This window comes from Leuciscus leuciscus (genome assembly GCF_965113295.1).
Source record: "Leuciscus leuciscus genome assembly, chromosome: 18".
NCBI lineage: Eukaryota > Metazoa > Chordata > Actinopteri > Cypriniformes > Leuciscidae > Leuciscus > Leuciscus leuciscus.
In genome coordinates this window covers 22,604,002-22,628,493 of record NC_138742.1, presented here as the reverse complement: position 1 = coordinate 22,628,493, position 24,492 = coordinate 22,604,002, and the positions used below count along the sequence as shown (strand labels likewise).

The window sequence follows — 24,492 nt, the reverse complement described above, 5'->3', positions numbered from 1 at the left end:
TACTGGGAAACTCAAACAGCTTCGTCATGCCAAAGAGGATGCTTACAGAAGTGGGGATAAAATCTTGTATAACCAGGCCAGAAACAGACTGACAAAGGAGATCAGAGTTGCTAAAAGAAGCTACTCTGAAAAGCTGAAAAACCAGTTTTCAGCCAACGACCCGGCATCAGTCTGGAGAGGCCTGAGGAACATCACCAACTACAAATCACCATCCCCCCGATCTGTGGAGAATCAACAACTGGCTGACACTCTCAATGCATTCTATTGCAGGTTTGAGAAGCCCAGACTCACACCTCACACCCGCTCTGATGTGCACTTCACACATCCACCATCACCTCCTGCAACCCCTCTCCTCCCCCTTCTGCCATCCAACCTGAGCTTAAGGTCTGTGTGGAGGACGTGAGCCGAGTCTTCAAAAAACAGAAGACTAGGAAAGCTTCAGGCCCAGACGGCATCTCATCTGCTTGTCTAAAAGCCTGCGCTGACCAACTGGCCCCAGTCTTCACGCAGATCTTCAACAGATCATTGGAGCAGTGTGAAGTTCCCTGCTGCTTCAAACGCTCCACTATCATTCCGGTTCCCAAAAAACCTAAAATCACTGGACTTAATGACTACAGACCTGTCGCTCTCACGTCTGTGGTCATGAAGTCGTTTGAAAGACTGGTGTTGGCCTATCTGAAGGACATCACTGGACCCCTTCTGGATCCCTTTCAGTTTGCTTACAGAGCAAACAGGTCTGTGGATGATGCAGTCAACATGGGACTGCACTATATCCTGCAACATCTTGACAGACCTGGGACTTATGCACGGATCTTATTTGTGGACTTCAGTTCGGCCTTCAATACCATCATCCCTGATCTTCTCACAGCCAAACTTACTATTACAAGCTGTAATAGTATAAATGTAGTAAGTTTTAGAGAGAGTTCCACATGTAATACTAGCTATTTCATATGCAAACATGTCAGCCAATCACAGCAGTGGGAGTTTACACTGAAGTCTCACAGCAGACACGCCCCTTAAAACAGAGCGTTCAAATCAGAGGCTAAAATCAGGCTTGGAAAAATGCCTTTTATTTATAAATTATGAAAAATGTTGATGTTATAATCATACTAACATTATAAGGGCACCCCAGGAAACATTATAAAATAATAAAATAATCCAATCTATGACCCCTTTAAAGGTCCCATGACATGAAATTTTCACTTTCTGAGGTTTTTTAACATTAATATGAGTTCCCCTAGCCTGTATATGGTCCCCAAGTTCCTAGAAATTTCAATCGGTGTAAATCGAGCTTTTGCTATCTTTCTCTGCCTTTGAGAAAATGGAGGCTCATACGCGCTGATCTTGAATCTCCTCCTTATGACGTCATAAGGAGGAAATGTTACCTCCCCTGTCTCTGCTTTGCCCGCCCAGAGAATATTTTCCGCCCATGAGAAAATGCGCAAGGAAGTAGGAATGCGCGCGCGCGATTTTAGTTTGTCCACGAGAGATATCATGGCTTTTGAGCGAGCGAAGCATAACAATTGCTCAATAATTGGATGTACAAATGAACATCAAAGGGTCAATACAGAGCTGGGCTTGCTGAACGTCTGAAACTAAAGTCTGGATCACTCTCTTCTCAGCTAACGTTACACACCTCGGACAAGTAAGTCAACTAATGATATATAAGTGTGTTGCTTTACTGTTTATGATTACCTAGATTGTTACACGTAGAATGTGGCTGTAACATTATCTATGCAGTTTATGTGTGCATAGACGTTGGAACAGGGGGGGCGGGGGGGTCGGCCGCCCCCCCCCCCCCCACCACCACCCCTTTTCCCCACCCCTCTAGGGGTCAGCCAGCTGTTTTTTTCGTTGTTTTTGGTTTCCATTTTATATATACAGAATCTGAATTAAATGTGTTTGATTTAAGCCTACATTTCAACATTTTGTGTCATAAAATGTCTTGTTTTTAAGCCTTTCGCACGTACGGTCACACCGTTGTGATCAGTCTAGGCTGGTCCCTGGAGCGTTTCACACCGGTGTGATCAGAACGGTCAGTGCATCACATGATCAACTGCTAAATTCAAATGTTGAATTTAGCCAGAGACAGGCGCGCTCAGAGCTGTCATATATCACAACTTTTCAGTGTTTTCAACCACATACTGTTTATTTTAGGTTTCAGACATATAAATTCACATAGCCTAAGTAGGCTACTAAAAAAACAATACATTTAGAATTTGTAAAATACACACTGATGTCTATAGACATCAGTGTGTATTTTACAAATTCTAAATGTATTGTTTTCGGAGGTAATAATAATCCTTTCCATTATAATTCGACACGTTTTATTCATATCAGATACACATTGTGTAAGTAACTTTAATGTTTACTCTATTCTTCTCCCAGTTCACCAGCCACTTACTTTTATGTATTTCGGGAGAAGTGGATGAATGTGAAATTTACACGTGTTGTAAATCCAACAGATCCGATTCTCTGAACTGCGTCTGCGGCACAAATTAACACGGCGGCGCCCATCGCGCATACAGCTCAACTAACGCGATCGTTATAAAGGTGTTTAAACAACAATACACTTCCACTTGCATATATTTGACAATCGGAATATCAGATATTTCATGCCATAGCTAACACATTTGTGAATATTCTGAATAAAAAAGGAAAAATGACATAAAAGCAGATCATCATTCATTCAGCGCTGTTGACTTTAGAGCGCTCCGTGGATAGACTGAAGGAGTGGTCCGTGGAGCTCGCTGAACTCCAGACACACATGGCCACGTTTTCTGTGCGTTTATGACCCTGCTCTGCGTAAATGCATTGCCTCTTTTGACGCGTTTTGACATAGATTTCATTGAAGGTAAATTGGAGCGGCCACACTGAGCTGTCCTGTGCGTAACGCCCACAGACTTGAAGTGAACGAGACAGAGGCTGTCCGGTAGCCTACTGTCTGAAATGGTTAACTCTGTGGGGATGCATGTGCAAAACAGGTTTAACTAATCATAAAGTCAATCAGGATACATAACACAGGCTACTAGGCCTACACTAACACACACACTTCTTCATCCGTTGCTTCTTCATCCGGATCAGATTCTGGGTCAAACTGAAATGCTTGAAAGACTGCGTGTCTTCGTGCCATTGCTATATCCAACGTAAACATGCACGCCACGGTACCGTTGGAGGGTGGGTGTGGCCTTGACCATCTTGCGCCGCCTTTCTCCTCCTCATTAGTATTTAAAGCTACAGACACCGAAACGGCCCGTCTGAAGGAAGCTCATTCTGGGACTGGCTTGTAGTGGCTATAATTCTGCACCGAGGCTGAATTTTTGGAAAGAGATTTCAGATACAGTACTAGGGACCACTAAGGCCTATATTAAAGCCTACAAAAAGTAGCATGTCATGGGACCTTTAAGGCCCGTTCAGGATGGCAGAGTTCACACCACAGCTATAACAATAACGGCACAGAGAAACTATATCGTTGGGATCACTTTCGGAATGATTTTTGTTCAGCTGTTGAACGATAAAACACTGGCAGAATCCATCAGAATCTTCTCAGTTCTCGCACATGCGTCGTGGCGCTCTCGTGAACTCGCGTCAGAGGCCCACACTGAAGAAAATGAATAGGCTAGTTCTAGTTGAATAAAGTCGTTATTTATATATATATATTTTTTGTACAGAATTGTAATTTTTGGGTGAACTAACCCTTTAACCCTTTCGCACGTACGATCACACCGGTGTGATCAGTCTAAGCTGGTCCCTGGAGCGTACGATCACACCGGTGTGATTAGAACGGTCAGTGCATGACGTGATCAACTGCTAAATTCAAATGTGCTTTCGCGCGTTGGCTGGCGCTGAGCCAGAGACAGGCGCGCTCAGAGCTGTCATATATCACAACTTTTCAGTGTTTTCAACCACATAATGTTTATTTTAGGTTCCAGACATATAAGTACTAAAATAACAATACATTACAGTTCGTAAAATACACACTGATGTCAAAGGAAGAGGCAATAATAATCCTTTCCATTATAATTCGTTTTATTCATATCAGATACACATTGTGTAAGTAACTTTAAAGTTTACTCTATTCTTCTCCCAGTTGATCTGCCACTTACTTGTATGTATTTCGGGAGAAGTGGATGAATTAACGTGTTGTAAATCCAACAGATCCGATTCTCTGAACTGCGCGTCTGCGGCACAAACTAAGATGGCGGCGCCCATCGCGAATACAGCTGAACTAACGCGATCGTTATAAATGTGTTTAAACAACAAAACACTTCCACTTGCATATATTTGACAACCGGAATATCAGATATTTCATGCCATATCTAACAAATTTGTGAATATTTTGAATAAAAAAGGAAAAATGACATAAAAGCAGATCATCATTCATTCAGCTCTGTTGTTGCTGCGGTGTGTCACGTGACAATCAATGACGCGTCACCACGGAAACCATAAAGTGACACATTCTAAATAACGGTCGCCTTGAAAAACTCACGCTGGGGGGTCAGTCAGAATATTTTAAACTTACGTGTGAAAGGGTTAAGTGCTTGCACATTTAAAATAGCAGACGACATTGCAGAGAAGTTAATTCTTTCGATTATTGTTGCGTTCCACTCCAATTTTAGACACGCACTTCCCTAAGCACTTCCCCTCGTGGGAATCCCTGCCACCACTTTGAAGTGCTTGAAGTGGACGAGGGAAGTTTATATGGACAGACCCTCGTTCCCTCGATTTTGACAGAGGGAGCGAGTCTACTTCATATGTACACTTCAGGCACCTATATGTCCCACAATGCAACACGATTGTGACGTCACCCCTGATCTCGTCTAATCACCATGCACCTCCACAAACGGCCGACTCAGAAGATCTAATTACACGAAAAAACATTCAGTCTGAAGTACATTAAGGAAATCAAACTTTTTTTTCTTTTTCTTTTTTCTTATAACGCTTTTCATTTATTGAATGTCTCTATCTCAATAATGCACCTTAAATGTTCTTTTGGTGCCATGTAGAAGACATTACCGATCGATCACCACCTACCCTGTTTAAGGAAAAGAAGTCAACTTCTTTAGCCAAAAGTAGGATCTTGTTGTGTTAACCAGCTGTTTAGCTGGTCTTGTTGCACTGCATTTGTTGTAATCTGTGTTCATGCATTCTTTTGAGTTTTCTTCTTTTAATTTAGCCTCTCTTAATGTTAGAGGTTTAAGAGATCATTCGAAAAGGAAAGCTTTATTTTTGTATTGTAAACGTAGTAATGCTGATTTTATTTTTGTTCAAGAAAGTCACTCTTGTGAATCAGATAACAATTTTTGGAAAACTCAGTGGGGTAATTCAATCTTTATGAGTCACGGATCCAATCGTTCTGCTGGTACTCTAATTTTGATGCATAAATTTAGAGGAGATATTTTAGAAACTTTCTCATCTGATGAGGGTAGATGGATCATTCTAGTATGCAAGACCGAAAATGTGATATTCATCTTGTGTAATGTTTATGGGAAACAACTCTAGAAATGCTAATGCATCTATGCTTAAAGAATTGGGAGCTAAACTTATAAGTATACAAAGTTGTTTTCTAAATGCTTATTTGATTATAGCTGGAGATTTTAATGAAACCCCTGACAATGCACTAGATAGATTTCCTATAAGAACTACCTCTAATTCACATGATAATATTATTTTATGGTTGTGTGAAAATCTTTCAGTGGTAGATGCTTGGCGTTTCTTTAACAATGGTTGTAGAGGCTTTACTTGGTCCAACAAATCTGGTTCACTTAAAGCTAGACTAGATCTTTTTCTCATTTCTCATGCTATTTTGAAAGATGTCCATACTGTTAATCATCAATTTGCCCCGTTTACTGATCACATGTTAATTTCTTTGAATCTTGCACAAAATAGTAAGTTAAATAGAACAAGGGGTTACTGGAAATTTAATAGTTGTCTTTTGGAAGACGCCAATTTCAATGATAGTGTAATTCAGCTGGTTAATTCTATGTTTAGTAATACTGAAAGCGACCCTGGCTCTAGCTGGGAGTTTTTTAAATATAAAGTTAGAGTCCTTGCTGTTAATAGAAGTAAGCAAATTAAAAGAGAAAAGAACATTAAAGAATTAGAACTTATTAATAGATTAAGTGTGTTAATGCAGAAGGAAAATCCCAGTAAAGAGGATGAGGTAGAATTGAGCACATGTCATTTGCAAATTGAAAATATGTACACAGAGATTGTTAAAGGTGCTTTTATACGCTCTAGAGCAAAATGGATCGAGAAGGGCGAAAGAAACACTAATTACTTTTTTGCTCTTGAAAAACGAAACCGTAAAAAGACATCTCTCTCTGCCTTAAATATTAATAGTGCTTTATGTACAGATCCAGGAATGATTTCAACCTTTGTTTATTCCTTTTACAAAAAATTGTATACTTCTCAGTTTTCTCAAGAAAAATCGGACGATTTTCTTTTAAGTATTAGTGATAATATTTCAGGTATTAATGATGACTTTAAGCAAATTTGTGATTCTGATATCTCTATAGTTGAAATGGAGGATGCACTGAAATCTATGAAGAGGGGGAAGTCTCCAGGTACTGATGGCTTATCTGTTGAATTTTATTTACATTTTTGGGACATCTTAAAGCAACCTTTACATAATTTGTTTAAAGACTGTATTAAAAAAGGAGAGATGACCTCCTCAATGAAGCAGGGTCTTATTTCTTTGATCCCCAAAACTGATAAAGACCCACTTTTAATTGAAAACTGGAGACCTATATCATTGTTAAATGTTGATTATAAATTACTTGCTTTAATTTTGGCGGTTCGTTTAAAATCTGGCCTTAATAGTATAATTGGCGAAACACAAAATGGATTTATGAAAAATAGGCATATTAGCTCCAACATTAGATTAGTTCTTGATCTTATTGATTATTCAGAGAATATTGATTCAGAAGCTATTATAATGTTTTTAGATTTTTATAAAGCATTTGACTCTTTAGAACACCAATTTTTGCTTAAATCTCTTAGCCTTTTTGGGTTTGGATCTACTTTTATCAACATGGTGAGCATGCTTTATAATGACATTAACTCTTCAGTTTTGGTTGGCCTTCAAACCACTAAACGCTTTAATTGTGATAGAGGAGTGCGCCAAGGTTGCCCCATTTCCCCATTTCTTTTTCTGTTAGCTGTTGAATTGTTATCAATCGTAATTTTACAAAATCCCCGTTTAGAAGGTATCTCTATATTTAGTAAAGAATTTAAAATATCTCAACTAGCTGATGATACAACTATATTTCTTAAAGACCAAAGTCAAATTCCCTTGTGTATCAATATTATTAATTCTTTTTCTGAAGCTTCAGGCTTATACTTAAACGTATCAAAATGTGAATTATTCTGTCTTTATGACACTCAACAATCAATGTTGCACAATATACCTGTTAAAGATTGCATCAAGTACCTGGGGATTTTCCTTACTAAGGATAGATTGCTCCGCCAACAACTTAATTTTTCACCTAAAATAAAGAAAACAAGAACCATCTTTAATCTTTGGCTACAACGAGATCTGTCAATCTATGGGAGAGTACTTATTTCTAAGGCAGAGGGTTTGTCTCGTTGTGTTTATCCTTCTTTATCTTTATTTGTTAGTGACAAAATCTGTGATGATATTAACAAAATCTTATTGAATTTTATTTGGAAGAACAGATCTCACAAAGTTAGGAAATCTGTTTTGTCTAATAGACGTTCTGAGGGTGGATTGGAAGTGTTAAATTTTAAAGAATTAGTCAGCTCTTTCAGAATTAGTTGGTTAAAAAAATGTCTTTGTAGTAATGGCTCAATTTGGTACTATATCCCAATGCCATATTTAGTAGATTAGGCAGTTTAGAGTTTCTTTTAAAATGTAATTTCATTCCTTCTAAATTACCTATTTCTCTCTCCAAATTTCACCAACAAGTTTTACTTGCTTGGAAATTGTGTTATGTGCACAATTTTTCTCCCCATAAAGAAATTCTGTGGAATAATTTGAACATTTTAATCCGAAACAAATCAGTTTTTATGGCTAAGTGGTATGATAGAGGTATTGTTTTTGTTTTGGATTTATTTAAAGATGATGGCAGTATACTGGAATATGAAGAATTTATGACTTTGTATAATTTTCCTCTGCCTGCTAGAACTTTCAATTCTGTCATCAAAGCTTTGTCTCCAAGTTATGTGCATTTATTTAAAACACACCTTTTCTTTAATGAGAGAAAAACTATTTTGCCCAAACTTTTATTGGATGGAGTTAGTATTCTTGATAAAAAATGTAATAGTAAACTTATAAAGTTATTGTTACATTACACTGTTTACACATCCCCTCGATGTAAATTTTTCTGGAATAATTTTTTTGACTGTATTCACTGGAAGAAAGCGTGGTTACTCCCTGAGAAATATTGTATGTCCAATAAAATAAGAGAGGTACACTTTAAGATTCTTCATAATGTTTACCCAACTAACTCACAAATTTCCTCTTTTGTTGATATCTCTGACCTTTGTGTATTTTGTAAAGTTGAGAAAGAAACTTTGCTTCATTTATTCTACCACTGCAATCAGGTTAAGCCTCTTTGGCAGAGCTTGGGTCTTTATCTTTCTCATTTTGTCAAATGTGATTTAAACTTTTCATTGAAGGATATATTCCTCTATTTTTCTGGGAGTGACTGTGCTATTGATAGTGTTGTTAATTTCTTTGTGTTGCATTGTACATTTTTTATTCACAAAAACAAATTTCTCAAGTCTTTGCCTAGACTTGAGGCCTTTATTGCTGAGATTTCCCTTATTTTTAAATCTCTTAAACTCATTGATAATAGTAAGAACAAGAAGTTTCTTAAGTACTATGTACAGTTTTTTCTTATTTGAGGAGGCTGTTTTGTATTTATTTTATTTTTATTTTTATTTTTGATTATTATTTTATTAATGTTTTCAATGCAGTGCTGTATATTGTATTTCTTTGTTAAAGGCATATCAATAAAAAAAAAAAAAAAGTGATCAAGGGCTTAGGACGTTCCAAATCAGCCCATTGCCGTTTCCGCCTGTAGTGGGCACTCGTGCAACGTAAGCAATGACGCACATCCGAGTGAACGAGACGGAGGGAAGTTAGCGAGTGAAGGGCATGGTAATTTTGGACTGGAACGCAGCATATATATTAGATCTACACTAGCTTGACTCAGAACATAGCATGCTGAGGACATCTGCTGGTAAAGCCGTGTAAATGCTACAAGAACAGCAAAACCATGTTCAATGACATTGGACAAAGCAGACTGTTATCGTTTGTTGGTGTGGACGCAAATATAGTTATCATTATAGTTATCTTTATAGTTGTCCTTCTTTGTGTGAACGGCCCTAACTCATGCATGATAATTTGACTTTGTGCTGCCTAACTCAAATAGTTAGTCACTAATTCCAGAAAATTAGACAGGCCTGCATTTTGGTTAAAAATTGCCTAAAAAATAAATGAATTGTTTAAAATTGAATCTTTCAAAGATTCTGCTACTACATTAAAACCACAATAAATGTGATATTTTTTCCAAATAGTGTAAAAAAACAAAACGTTTTTTTTTATACATTTAATTTTTTGATAGCAGTGGTGGATAATACCAAAAATACCACTAAAAATATCAAACTAACAATAGCTTATTCATGCAAGAAATCAATAAAATATTAATCACATAAACTAATTTTATAATTATTACTACAGATCTACTATCTTATCATGAGTAGGCCCTATATGAATTATAATTTATCATGGAATCAGTAGCCTGTGGATATGCAATTTGCTTAGCGGGTCTTCAAAAGAAAGAGCTAATGCATGTGACTTTAATTTATAAAAGAAATTAAGAAGACCCAAAACCTTATATATTATCACCCTTGCCCAACCAAATGATAAAGACGTGATTCTCATTCGTTTGGTATGTGGGAACAAAAAGAGTCGATTCATCAAATAATAAATAGCCCTACTCTCGTAGTCGAACTTATTCTTGTGTTCGATATGGCTCACTCATTCCTTTATTCTTATAATGCATAGCACTTGAGTGCACTATCATCAAATAAAGTTAGTAATTCTGCTGATGTTTGCTGACCGTGAAACTAAGTTTAAGAATCACAGAAGCTTTCCTTTCAACAGTTTGGTAAAGGGGTCCATTACTCAAATCTTTTGAGGCCATCTGGTGATCACAAGGATGAATAGCACCCACCATACTGCTGTCCTGTTACAGGCACTGCATAGTTTCATGTTTTGTCGCATCCGTGTTAACAGTAGCCCTTGGCTAAATCCAGTAATGCGCCTGGTTGCAGTTGTTGGTATTATTCATTAAATATAGGCTTTTATTGTTTTTTCACTTTTAAAAGCATCTAAACATTTTTAGTGTCACTGCTCAAACTAGTTCAATAGTCATTTAAATAGAGTATCACTGTCATTATTATTATTATTATTAAGTTTAAGTAAGGAACTATAAGATATAGGCCCAAGTATTTTGCTTCATTTAATGTTTTGCTTGATATATAATTCATATGAAGCCCTTATGTAACCTTACTTATGAAATAACAGTCAAAGGACTGGGCATGCCGCATGTTTAATATATCATTTTATTTGGGGATTTATGTCAGCCTATGTTTATTTTGCATAGTGCCAATAATCACTAGAATAATTATAATCTATTTTCTTACATTCTTTTGAAGAATCAGTTGCATAATAATAATACAAAAGTACAGCAACAACTGTTAAATCAATTACGCACTTGTTCTTACCAGTATCACACAAAATAGAATGAATAATTATAAAATGTATTAAAATTTACTGGATCATAGATAACACAAGGTCTATTCTAGGACCATTAAGAACATTTTCACCCAAAATGCCCTTTACTTTAATATTATAATGTTAGATTTAGCAACTTTGTAGTCTACCCTACCAGGGTTTTTTTTTTTTTGGTTTTTTAGCACCGAGCAACAAATGTAGATATTTGTATAATTTATTTGGGGACTTTTAGTAACTTGTTTTGAAAAGTGGAAAGAAAAAAGAAAAAAAAAAGAAAGGGGCCTGCATTTTCCCTCTAAATTACACAAAAAGAGGAAACCATTGACCAGTTTGCCAGTTGCGACTCAGAATTGCGAACTAAAGTCAGAATTATGTAGATCTATAGTTTACATCAAATTCATGATTTGATAGTAGGGTAATCGTCGCAGGTTTCATCAGCCTAGTCTGTCCATTTAATAGCTTGCAACCATAAATGCCTGCGTTTAGCTCAAAGGACATCTTCAACAACTGGATTTCTGTAAAAATGAAGATGATCTTTTTTGCATTTTGATTTTGACATCCAAAGGCAAAAAAAAAAAAAATTCTCTTATTCATTCCGTGGATCACGCCCGTTTTCCTCCACTTGTTCTACCACTGTTTTTCCGCCACCGCAATGTGCACACAACTATCTGTGACGTTTACTCCCAAATATACAATCCACCTTTTTCCTAAAGAGCCTACTGTGTTTAAGATTATGGGAGGCACTTCCGGTTTGGGGAAATTCCAATAAAAAAAAAACTGAAACAAATCATTTTCAAATCATAAGGTTGCACTACAAATAATCTTTCAGTTTGAAATGTCAGTTTGACTGAATGAGCTGTACAATTTCCTTCATGTTCTACTTTCAGACGTAAGGAGAATAATGTAATGCTTGGTATTTTAATGTAACATGGTATAAGAATACCTATTGCAAGAGCATTTTTCAGTCAATTCTTTTCCTCCTTACTTTTTTCTTATTTTGCCTTTGTATTCCGCTATAACAGTAAAAAGAATGCACTAGAATGCATTAGAATCTCGTTTTCAATCCTCACACCTCTTTTCAGGTTTGTTTTCACACGGCTGCGTTAAAATGTAGCTTCTAATCCCTATTATCCCCAGATAAATCTGTCAAATTGACGGAAATCACTTTGAAATATTATCACTCAATGTTCCAGTTAATGAAACTTTTTGATCAAAGCAATGTACAATACAGACATATATTACTATAGTGATATTTAACACGTCCGTATTATTGCTGCGGAAGTAATCACTCTTTTGGGGTCATTCATGGTCTGTTGTATAATTTGGTAATGCTTTTACAGTTTTAAATTTCCTTTTAATGTTCGGTGGGTGACGGGTTAGTAGAATAATGTCATCTCATTGTGCCCAGTTTTTGAAAATGCTTATTATTGCATTGATTTGGGGTGGTATAATGCCCTTTTCACAAGACGTCAAATAAGTCTTTGATGTCCCCAGGGTGTTTATGTGAAGTTTTTGCTCAAAATACCCCACAGATATTTTTATATAGCATCTTAAAATTGTCGCTTTTTGAGGGTGAGCAAAAATGCACGGTTTTTGTGTCTGTCCCTTTAAATGCAAATGAGCTGCTGCTCCCAACAGAGAGGGCGGAGCTACAACAGCTCATTCTTAGCAGCTTCGATTACCTCACACAGACATGCACTGAAAATTTCAAAAACTTTTAGCCTTTTATGTTCAAAGCGGAGTCAGACAAAGATGGAGAGACTCAAAAATAAGTGACAACATGTAGACAACATTTCTGAATGGTTAGTTGATGAATTTATGTAGCTTATGCATACATGCCAACCCTCCCGATTTTTCCGGGAGACTCCCAAATTTCAAAGCCCCTCCCGAAAATCTCCCGGACCGACCTTTCTCCCGAATTTCTCCCGATTTCCACCTGGAGAACAATATTGCTACTCCATCCGTTAAAATGAAGTTAATTCGGCCAGCGCTCATACCTGTATTTACATCCTGTTTTTGGTTGAAGTCCAAAGTAGTCGATTGTCGAGTTCACGCGCGTGATCATAGGTAACTAAACATATGCGCGTGAACTCGACAATCGACTACTTTGGACTTCAACCGAAAACAGGATGTAAACACAGGTATGAGCGCTGGCCGAATTAACTTTATTCATATCTTTCACATCTACTGCAGTCAGATTCACCCGTGTTAACTCTAAAGGAATCACTCACATGACCTGTGCACTTGTAATGTAAACTTGCACTTGTAAAAGCAGGTTTAAAATATGCCCCATTGAAGTCAACAGGGTGCAAATTTTAAAAAGAGGATAATACGGTGTAGGCAACACCGATTTTTGTCATTGTTCTCTGTATTGACAGCACTCCAAATTTACAACAAAATGAGCTCAATGTTAAGATTGACCGGAGTTATCCTCTAAGGAAATGAATTTGTCAAATTAACAAAGTACTTGCGTAAGTATCTTACGCTAGGGGAACACAGTGTAAAACGCCGTGCGTGCTTGAGACATAACACTAAAGTCCCACGGGCAAGTGCCCGGGGCTCATACAGTGCCTAATCACAAGGGACTCACAGAGAATCCGGGAAGAGGGGCTAGAATAGCATCATTCCTGTAATATAGAGCTCTGATAAGAGCATATTATATTAAGTGTTCCACACAGCCAGGGCGAACACGGCCTGGACTGATAAATATGGGGGACTTACGCACTGCCCACAGAAGTATACATACGATCAGTGATCGACGCTCTAGCGGTTTCAGCATCCTGAGCCGATAGGATCGGGCGGGCAATACTGAAAAATTAAACCGAGAGCAACCTAGCTTGTAAAGCGGGAACCTCGAGGCTATAAAACCTTATAAATGTAGACGGGGAGGCCCAGCCTGCCGCCATACAGATATCTTGCAAGGCAATCCCACTGGACCAAGCCCACGACGAGGCCATGCCTCTTGTGGAGTGCGCTTTGACACCTATCGGGCATTCCAGGCCCTTGGATGTGTAAGCTAGCGCTATAGCATCAACTATCCATCTGGATAGACTCTGTTTTGACGCAGCTAGTCCCTTAGAACGTCCGCTGAACAAAACAAAGAGCTGCTCCGTCTGTCTGAAAACAGATGAGCGAGACACATAGGCTCTTAACGCCCTGACCGGGCAAAGGAAGCCTGCGTCCCCTTCCTCTTCAGATACCGGCAGGGCCGACAGGGAGATAACCTGTGCCCTAAACGGTGTGTTGAGGGATTTAGGAACATATCCGTGCTTTAGTTTGAGTATGACTCTCGAGTCATTCGGCCCAAACTCCATACACGTCGCGCTCACTGAGAGCGCTTGCAAATCCCCTATGCGCTTCACTGAAGCGAGAGCCAGAAGAAACACTGTTTTGAAAGACAAGAGTTTCAGGTCTATTGACTGTATTGGCTCGAATGGGGCACCTTTCATGGCTTCCAGAACCATGGAAAGGTCCCAAACGGGAACTGAGGGTGGTCTGGGAGGGTTCAGCCTCTTAGCTCCTCTAAGGAAGCGAATGACCAGATCGTTCCTTCCTAATGACTGGCCAAGCGGTGGTTCAGCGAACGCTGCTATGGCCGCCACGTAAACTTTGAGCGTGGATGGGGTTCTGCCCTTATCCAGAAGCTCTTGTAAAAAAGGAGAGAACCTCCGGCACCCCACAGCGTGTGAGGGTGAAGTGCCACTCGCTGTACACCGGCTAGTGAACACAGACCATTTTGAGGAATAGAGCTGCCTCATAGATGGAGCTCTAGTCTGTGTGATCGTGTTTAACACTCCCACTGGGAGGTTAACGGGTACCCGTTGATGGCCCACACATGTAGGGACCAAAGCTCCGGGCGAGGATGCCAGATCGAGCCGCTCGCCTGCGAGAGGAGATCCCTCCTCACCGGTATCGGCCACGGGGCGGTACTCGTCAGCTGCATCAGGACTGGAAACCAGACTTGGTTTGTCCCAAAATGGGGCGACGAGTAGCACTGGGCATCTGCTCTCCCTGATTCGCTCTAACACCTGGGGTAGGAGCGTGACAGGGGGAAAGGCGTAGAGCGGGCAGCGGGGCCAGACGTGAGCAAGCGCATCCCTGCTCTTGGAGAAGAATTCCTGACAATGAGCGTTCTCTTGAGACGCAAATAGGTCTATTTCCTCTCTGCCAAATGTCCTCCATAGCATTTTGACTGTCTGTGGATGTAAAGACCATTCTCCTGTCGGCAGATTGTTTCTGGACAGTCTGTCTGGCCCCACATTCAGATGGCCGGGCACATGCGCTGCCCTGAGCGAGCTCAGATTGTGCTGGGCCCAGACCAGGAGGCGTTCCGTCAGCCTGTGAAGGATTCTGGATCTGATACCTCCTTAGTGATTTATATAAGCCACCACTGACATGTTGTCCGAACGGACCAAGACGTGCCGTCTTTTTATCTGGGGACAAAAACGCCTCAGCGCGTTGTCGACTGCCATCATTTCCAGGCAGTTTATATGCAGAAGCTTCTCCCGTTCCGACCACTGGCCGAATAACGGTCTGCCCTCGAGCAGCGCTCCCCATCCCGAGGTTGAGGCGTCCGTAGACACCACCTTCACACTCGAGGAAGTCCCCAGGCTTACACCTGACCAGTACAAGTCGGTCACTGTCCAAGGTTTCAGAGCTGCGACGCATGTCTGATCGACCTTGAGGCGCGCGAGACCGGAGGTCCAAGCTCTGCGCGGCGCGCGCGCCTTCAACCAATACTGCAGCGGGCGCATGTGAAGCAGACCCAGCTGAAGCATCAAGGATGCTGAAGCCATGAGACCCAGCATCCTTTGAAACTTTTTGAGCGGGACTAAAGCGCAGTGCGAAAAATCTCTGTCATGCGCTGAATACTCAGTCTGCGCTGCGGTGACAGCTGTGCTGTCATAGACAGCGAGTCCAGATTTGTGCCCAGAAAATATATTTTCTGACTGGGAGACAGCGAACTCTTCGCTCAATTGACTGTGAGACCTAAATTCTCGAGGTGATCGAGTAATATGGTCCTGTGTTCTATGAGCTCCGACTGTGATCAAGCTAGAACCAGCCAATCCTCCAAATAATTCAGCACTCGTATGCCTCGGAGCCTGAGGGGTGCGAGCGCTGCATCCATGCACATCGTGAATACGCGAGGTGCCAGGGATAGGCCAAATGGCAGGGCTGTGTACTGATATGCCTGGCCCTCGAAGGCGAATCTCAAAATTCGCCTGTGACGTGAAGCTATTTGTATTTGAAAATAAGCGTCTTTCAGATCTATCGACATGAACCAGTCCCCTTGGCAAATTTGCGAGAGGATTTTCTTGGTCGTGAGCATTCTGAACCATCGTTTCAGAAGTGCTTTGTTTAGCCGTCTTAGATCTAGAATGGGTCTGAGACCCTCGTCTTTTTTGGGTACCAGAAAATATCTGCTGTACGTGCCCCCTTCGCTCTGAGCTTGTGATAAGGGTTCTATAGCCCCTTTGCTCAGTAACTTCGCTATTTCGGCTCGAAGTAGGTGTGCTACTTCCTTTTTTACCGTAGTATCGATTCGCGCCGCTTGCGTTGCGGGCGTCGACCGAACTGTAGCGAATAGCCTCTTTCTATAATGTTCAGCACCCACTCTGATACCCCGGGGAGCTCTGCCCACGCTTTCGCGTGAGTGGCTAGGGGTAGAATGATATCTGGGCTCTGGTCGCGACCTAGTGGCGAGCGGAGAGCAACGGTGTGCTGTAACATGAGCGCCGCGCTTGCAGCGTGTGAGACTGGGGGCGCGCTGATCACAGCGGGCAGCCTGCCCGCGCTCAGTTCTCCTACAGCGGTGTGCTGAGAGAGAGTGAGCGTGGTGAGCCCCGTGGGGTTTAATATGTCTGTGAGCGAATGAGGGCGCGGGACAACGGGCCCATCCATAACGCTGAGAACACCGTCTGTTTGTGCAGACTGTATGTGTGTTGGTTTCGTTTTTACAGAAACTGTGAGACATGTAGCATGTAGTGTTTGTGGGCACTGGGCACATTTACCACATTTAATGCGCAATCGATCTGGGTCGATTTCATGTGCGCGAGCCCTGTGTGACGGGCTGTGTTTCTGTGTAGGAATGAGCACTGGGCAGTGGGAATTTTGCCTACACTCATAACACCATCGGCCGTGGCCGGAACACCCGAAAACTCTTATGGGATTTATCTGGGTAGCCGTAAAAGCGGCGTTTGTATGCAGGCAAGCGGGCTGTGTCGCCGACTTGTTTACTGCAGAATACACTGGAACAGTCGCATTTACTGGAACTGAACGAGCGAGAAGTTGCCATAGAAACAGAGAGCGTCAACATGCTGGCGTTTGTTTGCAGGCGCGCGTGCATTACAATAGGCTCGTCCACTGCAATATTGACATTTCCAGTCGCCTGAACTTCAGAGGGGAATGAGAAATGTGTGTGAGAAATAGAATTCGGCCCGGCCGCAGCGGGACATAAACTCTCTTTTCTCCTTTCGCCAGTGACGCACGGGAACCATAGAAACGGTGTTTGGGTGCAGGCGAGCGGGTTGTACAACGCGCTCGTTGGCTGCAAAATGCACGTCTGCAGTCGCCTTTCAGGGAACTGACAGAGCGAGCATTGACGGCATAATTTTATCTACCGGTAGACCCGGGATCGAACACGGGTCTCTCGCGTGAAAACTTGAGAATCTGCCACTGGGCCACAGGGGAAGACACATAAGCATTTAGTTAGCGCGAATATTATCAGAGAGCGTCAACATGCTGGCATTTGTTTGCAGGCGCGCGTGCATTACAACAGGCTCGCTCACTGCAGTATTGACATTTCCAGTCGCCTGAACTTCAGAGGGGAATGAGAAATGTGTGTGAGAAATAGAATTCGGCCCGGCCGCAGCGGGACATAGACTCTCTTTTCTCCTTTCGCCAGTGACGCACGGGAACCATAGAAACGGTGTTTGGGTGCAGGCGAGCGGGTTGTACAACGCGCTCGTTGGCTGCAAAATGCACGTCTGCAGTCGCCTTTCAGGGAACTGACAGAGCGAAGCATTGGAGGGATAATTTATCTGCCGTTAGACCGGGATTCGAACACCGGTCTCTCGTGTTAAAAACCAAAGATTCCGCCACTGAGCCACAGGGGGGGACACAAAGGCTTTCAGATGCACGAGCATATAAGAGCGTCAACATGATTTCCTCGGCGTTTGCTTGCTGCAATATTTATATTTCCAGTCTGATCAGTCCAGCTTCGGCGGGACTATAACACCCTTTTCTCCTTTCGCCGGTGAATGACGCGTGAATGGGGCGCAGGGGTGGGGTAGCTTTCTTGTACGTAAAGAAAAACTAACCCCGACCGTCCGCTTCCAGCCTCCCCTGTGAACGGCGCAGTTTGCGCTGCTCGAACAGAGGGAGAGAGAAAGCTAGCCCCGTGACCGTCCGCTCCTGACATCCCCTGTGAACGGCGCGGTTTGCGCGGCTCGAACAGAGGGAGAGCAGGTATCATCCTCCAAGCAGGCAAGGGAAGCGGGCGCACCGGCGAGCTTTGCGGGTTGGGGGGCGGGGCGGAGGCGCAGTCTCGGAGAAGGATGCCAGGTGAGTCCGCAGAGTCACCATAGGCAGTAACTAGCTCGCAGTGAGGGCAGTCGCCGTCAGCGAGCGCGAGAGCTGCGCGTCCTCTTGAAAAAGACGCCCGGCTCTTTTAGTGCAATGAGAGTGTGTGTCGCGGCGGCGAACACACACACATACACAAAACACAGTAGCAGAGAAAAGGATATGTACGCCGGAAAGCGTCAGCAGGAACGGCGACTGAAGGCGGCGAGTTGTCGACCGGCAGCTTCAGATGCAGATAAATCTCGCTGGGTGCTTGAGTCAGACGGCGCGGCTTCCTCTCAGGATCCAGCGATGCGTAGCTCGCTGAAGAGATAAAAAACTGACCAAACCAGCCTCTCGGGGCCGTATTTATAGCCCTAGCCCCACCCGCTTTCGGCGGGACATGACGTAATGGGCGCGAAGCACCCTCATTGGTCCTGACGTCATGAGGGGCCTCTATCGATAGGCTGGTGCAGTTGCCGCAGAGCAGCCTATGGGCGCGCGAGCTGTCTCGCCCATGTCTGCATGCTGCTGCAATGCGTTTTACATTATTGCAAAATTAAGGATAATTTTTGGCTTCAAAATCTCGAGGAAAAGAGGTTTTCCCCTAGCTTAAGATACTTACGCAAGTACGAGAGAACCTCTCGTAAGAGAACCGGAAGTGTCGCCTTTAATCACAGGAGAGTCGTGAATGCGATGGCGTATTGTTGTGTTTAATGTATAAAATGAGTTATTCTAAAGCTGTACATACATTTTATATATATAATTCAGACAGTTAAAAAAAGAAGCAGGAATGAACTATATAACGTTACATATCCTATATTGGATATTAACATCCAATAGTGTAAATCGCGGCAGCAGCTTCAGGTTGGTCGTCCAAGGCATTGTTGTTTATCTTTACTTCCGGGGTTCTTCCCACCGGAGCCTCACTTTCGATTTCAAAATGGCGGCTGTGTGAAATCAGCGTATTGGTGAAACTCGCCAAATTGGGTATGCTTCCGGTCTGGTGCACCAAAGTATGGCGATGATGACCCCTACGACGGTTGCCAACTTCTGGAAAGGAAAATACGGGACAATCGTGGTTCTTTATAGGAAAATAAGGGACACTAAAAATATTTGTACTGTACCACTGCAGTGCATGTCATTTTAGCATCTGCAGTTAATTATGCGTACAAAAGATGTATTTGGTTCTCAGACAAACACATTTGGGTCCTTTTGTGTTAAAATCAACCAAATTTAAGAAACTTTCAGCTCAGATTTTTGATTTTGAAAGAATCCTGAAGAAAGACAAACATAAATGAAGAAGAAAGCCAAAATATTGCATGTGATGGATGTATATTTACTGTCAAATGTACTGTTTTGTAAATGGGTAAAAATGACAATTTCCACCTGAGATTTGGAGTCAGATTACAGGGGGGTTAAAATGACTTTAGAACAGTCATCATTATTTTACTTTTACACAGAGATTGTTAGGTTTATTAGTTAAATCGGTTGTCTTTAGCCATCTTTGTTTCATTATATGCCAACAGTGACATTTCAAAAATGGGAAAAATTACTACTTTTGGCTGTTGTTTTTTTGCCCAAAGTTTGCATGCCTGCAACTCATTTTAAAGATATCTTTTAGATTTTGAGGTAACACTTTATTTCGATAGTCCAATTTAGACATTCTACTAACTATAAGTAACTTTGCAATTACATGTCAACTAACTGTCATTAGAGTAGACTGTCTGCTTAATATCTGCTAACACTTTATTTTGATGCTCCCCAACAGACATTATACTGACTATAAGTAACTTGGCAACTACAAGTCAACTTATTCTACTAACCCGAACCCTAAAACCTAACCATAACCTACCAGTCTGACAGTTTACAGTATACTAACATTGAAAAGTACTTATAGTTAGTAGAATGTCTAAAGTGGACTATTGAAGTAACCGATTCTAATTCTTAACAAACTTTTCTTTTAGTTTCTTCATTTTTAAGGCCGAATATGGTTAATTTCAATATATAGGGATGTTAATGTGGCTCCATGAGTAAATTGGTACACATTTTCAATGGTCGCACATTTTCTGAAGAACAAATAATGTTGAAACTTGAAATGTATCTTGTATTTTTTCTATTTTTTTTTTATCAACACAACTGAACATTAATGAGTGCCATAAACAGTAAAAACTTTTCTTTTGTAATCTTCATTTTAAAGGCCCTACATGGTTCAATCGAATAGATATAATGTGGCTCCATGTTCAAAATGTTGAATTTTACCCATTTTCAATATATAGCTATGGATATTACTGTAAATATCATTGACCTCTATTCAAAATGATAAACATAAAAGTTTTTTTTTCCTTTTTTTTTTTTTTTTTCTCAGGAAGATACATAGATGGCATACAATTTAAAAGCACAGTTACTGAACGTCTTTGAAATAAAAAATGACTTTGTTCTTGATGTCTGAGAGCATCAGTTTTGACTTCTGGTCTTTGATGGCAATTTCTTTTACTCATATCTATGTAATCACTCTCTCTCCATTTTAGAAAAAAATCTTCCAGATAACCAGGCAGGCTAAAAAAAAAATTAAAAAATTTTTTTGTTGTTATCTCCAAAGCAACAAAACGCACCCTGCTCAACCACAGCCCGTCAGAGATTCAGCTGATCCTCAACCAGATCCATCTGACCTCAATCTAAAGGCTCATCGAGATCCAGTTGAATCCAGATCAGACCTTTAAAAACTGGGAAAGAAGCTGTGACAGGGAAGCAAGCTACGGCAAGGTGTTTGTGGGGACTTGCTAATCTGATGGCCAGAAGGAACAGTAATTGACAAACATTTGCCCCTTGTTTGTTTTTCTGTCATGCTTTTTTTCTTCTTTTTTTTTGTGTGCAAAATTCTGATGATCTACAGTTTTGATCAAAACACGTTTAACCCTATAAAGCCGATGACATAATAGGCTAATGGAACAGTTTATTGAGCCTTTAGAAAAAATATAAAGGCCAAAAATAAAAAGGCATGTTTTTTTTTTTTTTGAGAATCATGTTTGATGATCAGGCTTTGTTGGCTCATTTAGTATGATGTAGTGAGCATATATAATGCTTATGTAGAAGGAGGGGAAAATACCTCAAATTTATTCAGAGGCCCAAAATTAGCAAAAATTTGCAATGTGAGGCCAAAAAGCTCATATGTGACCCTGGACCACAAAATCAGTCTTATGTGTAATTTTTTTTAAATTGAGATTTATACATCATCTGAAAGCTGAATACATAATCTTTCCATTGGTATTAGGTTTGTTAGGATATGACAATATTTGGCCTAGATACAACTATTTGAAAATCTGGAAACTGAGGGTGCAGAAAAATCTAAATATTGAGAAAATCGCCTTTAAAGTTGTCCATTTCTATAGGCGATTGTGCTGCATCCACTCACAAAAATACATTTTTTATATATTTAAGGTGGGAAATTTACAAAATATCTTCATGGATCATGATCTTTACTTAATATCCTGATGATTTTTGGCATAAAAGAAAAAGCGATAATTTTGACCCATACAATGTTTTGTTGGCTATTGCCACAAATATACCCGTGCGACTTAAGACTGGTTTTGTGATCCAGGGTCACATATTTATATGGCCAAAAAGTAAAAGCCTGTAATGTAAATCTTTGAGGTCTTTAGTATAGCAGTTTTCCCACATAAAATCCATATAAATATCAGTTGTCACTATATCTCCCAATATTATGTCTTATTAAAGACTATGCTATTTTAAAGTTTCCTAATGTTGTTGTGGAGTCTCCTTCAAGATTTTACATGCATCAAAGGTAAAAAAAAACTCAATTTCCTCATAATATACATTTGCACATCATCACGTTTTCAATGACTCTCAAACGACTCGTCAAATGAAGCTATCTCTCTAAATCCCTCCTTTCCGCGATATACTCTGCTCTGATTGGCCAGACATATATTTACACTATAAACAGATATTCAAGGGGGTAAAAATAATTTCTTTCTTTCTCAAAACTGAGTTTTGATTTCCATGTGATCAATTTAAAGGGATACTCCACTTTTTTTGGAAATAGGCTCATTTTACAACTCCCCCAGAGTTAAACAGTTGAGTTTTACCGTTTTCGAATCCATTCAGCCGATCTCCAGGTCTGGCGCCGGCGGTACCACTTTTAGCATAGCTTTGCATAGATCATTGAATCAGACAAGACCATTAGCATCTCTCTCAAAAAACTCTACTCAGTAATTTTTTTTAACTTTGTTATATTAGTTTAGCCTAGAAATCTAGACGCACCCTAGTGGCAGCAAAATGTATTTTGCAGCCAGGGCAGTCTAGCAACTCTCCATAGACTTTCAAGCTGCAAAAACCTAAATTGGGTCAGGCCAATCACGTCGTGTATAGAGTAGGCGGGGCGGGCTTAACATATGACGACAGAGTTGCGACGGTTACCTGGCTGCCACCAGAGCCATAGAGAGAGAGAGTTGCGACACTCCCATAGACCTCCGTTGTAAATAATGGCGGCGCTTTTAACCGCCTACTTCCGGGATATGAAGATCGGAATAGTTCCAAACACTGTCATGTGGGCGTTGGACACCATTCACTTACATTGCTGCGCGTCGAGTTGTTCCAGAGTTAAGTTGCCGAAATATCGACCTCTTTTGAATTGTCAACTGTCTATATTGTATCAGAGGCCCTTTGCGATGCTTATACTGGTCTTCATTTGTACATGCACAGCGTAATTATTTATATTTTATGTTGGTTGTTTCAACCAATTTTCAAGCACTGCCTGCTAGCTAGTTAGCTAGCGCGACTTCGTCAGCTAAGAGTTCGGTAATGAATCGCTACCACCTTTATAGCAACTTTTATTTAATTTAATTTTTTGGGATATACTAACTTTTCATTATGTTATTATTGTCTTGAGTGAAGCGGCTTGTGAGAACAATGCTGGACCTTTAGGATTGTTATGGCCATCACCAGTCCTGTCTGTTTCATGGATCACCTGCCCCTGGTTTTTGTTTTTCTTGTTCACACACACAAGCACACATTTTTGTTGTCTGTCATTGTTTAATAAAAAATATTTTATTTGAAAACCTTCATTTGTATCAGCCATGCTTAAATTCGTTTTTAATCTGTTATAGTTTTGATAATGTGTATGGCCTTAATCTTAAAATAATATTCTTAGTCTTAACATGATCATGTTTCACGTTGTGGTCCTGGGGGTGGCCACTTTCATCAGAAGAAGTGAGCTAGCTTCTAAGCGAATTCTGAACGGACCGCCACGGCAGACCTCTTTGCGTGATCACGAAGGTAGGCTAATGGCTGAATCAAAATTTATAAGCAAAATCACGGGAATCAATAGCCTAATACAGCCCAGTTGTGCTAAAATAAATATCATGAGACGTCCATCATCAGATGAATGATATGGAAAAGTTAAGTTAGAGCCGCTAAAGCCAGTGCTACTACCCATGCGAACATGAACACTAAGCTTTTCCCTCCAAAAATATAGCCTAAAACTTATCTCCAAATGCAAAACTGACATTAACATAATGCAATAATGCAATAACAGCTGAAAAAGTACTTGGGTGTGTGTTTTATTTTATATTTACCGTTCAATAATGCAATCGCTGCTGTCTGTCCCATAGAAGAACATGACAGCCAGCGTACGTTTTGGAACTATTGGGGCTTACATGAACCACGTGACAGCCATAGCGGCGACATCAAAGAGTGTCGCAACTCTCTCTCTCTATGGCTCTGCGCTGTCCTATTGCGTGCAGAGGGAATTTGAAAGACAGCCGTTTATCCCGCCCCTCGGATGAGCCGTGTCTATGGTGAGTTGCCAGACCTAACATCTTGATGTAGGTCTGGCTTGCCAGGCTAATATTAGTTATATGACAGATTGGCTCATGAGAATGTGAACAGACATCCCTCTGACACTAGGTGGCACTATAATAAAGGATTTCAAAATTTTGATCAACCTAAAGGATTAGAATCAAAATTCAATCCTTCTGAATCCAGGGTTAGGTTAATTATTACAGGATGATTGTTACACATTGAAACCAGGACATTCATGACAGCTACATTTTGTCAAATTCTGGCCCTAGGGGAGTTATAAGGGAAAAAAAGTCAAAGATATTGTGCATGATCATCATCAAATTTGCCAACTTAAGTTATGTGTGTTT

At 40.7% G+C, this 24,492-nt stretch overlaps 1 long non-coding RNA gene across 1 annotated transcript; it reads right to left on the bottom strand.

Moving 5' to 3' along the window:
* Window positions 1-4,684: 4,684 nt before the first annotated feature.
* Window positions 4,685-24,072, bottom strand: LOC309480685. The gene is made up of 3 exons (XR_014199715.1): window positions 23,857-24,072; window positions 22,763-23,826; window positions 4,685-4,820 (listed from the first exon to the last, which is right to left on the bottom strand). It is a non-coding gene; the product is annotated as an uncharacterized lncRNA (long non-coding RNA).
* Between the last annotated feature and the right edge of the window lie 420 nt (window positions 24,073-24,492).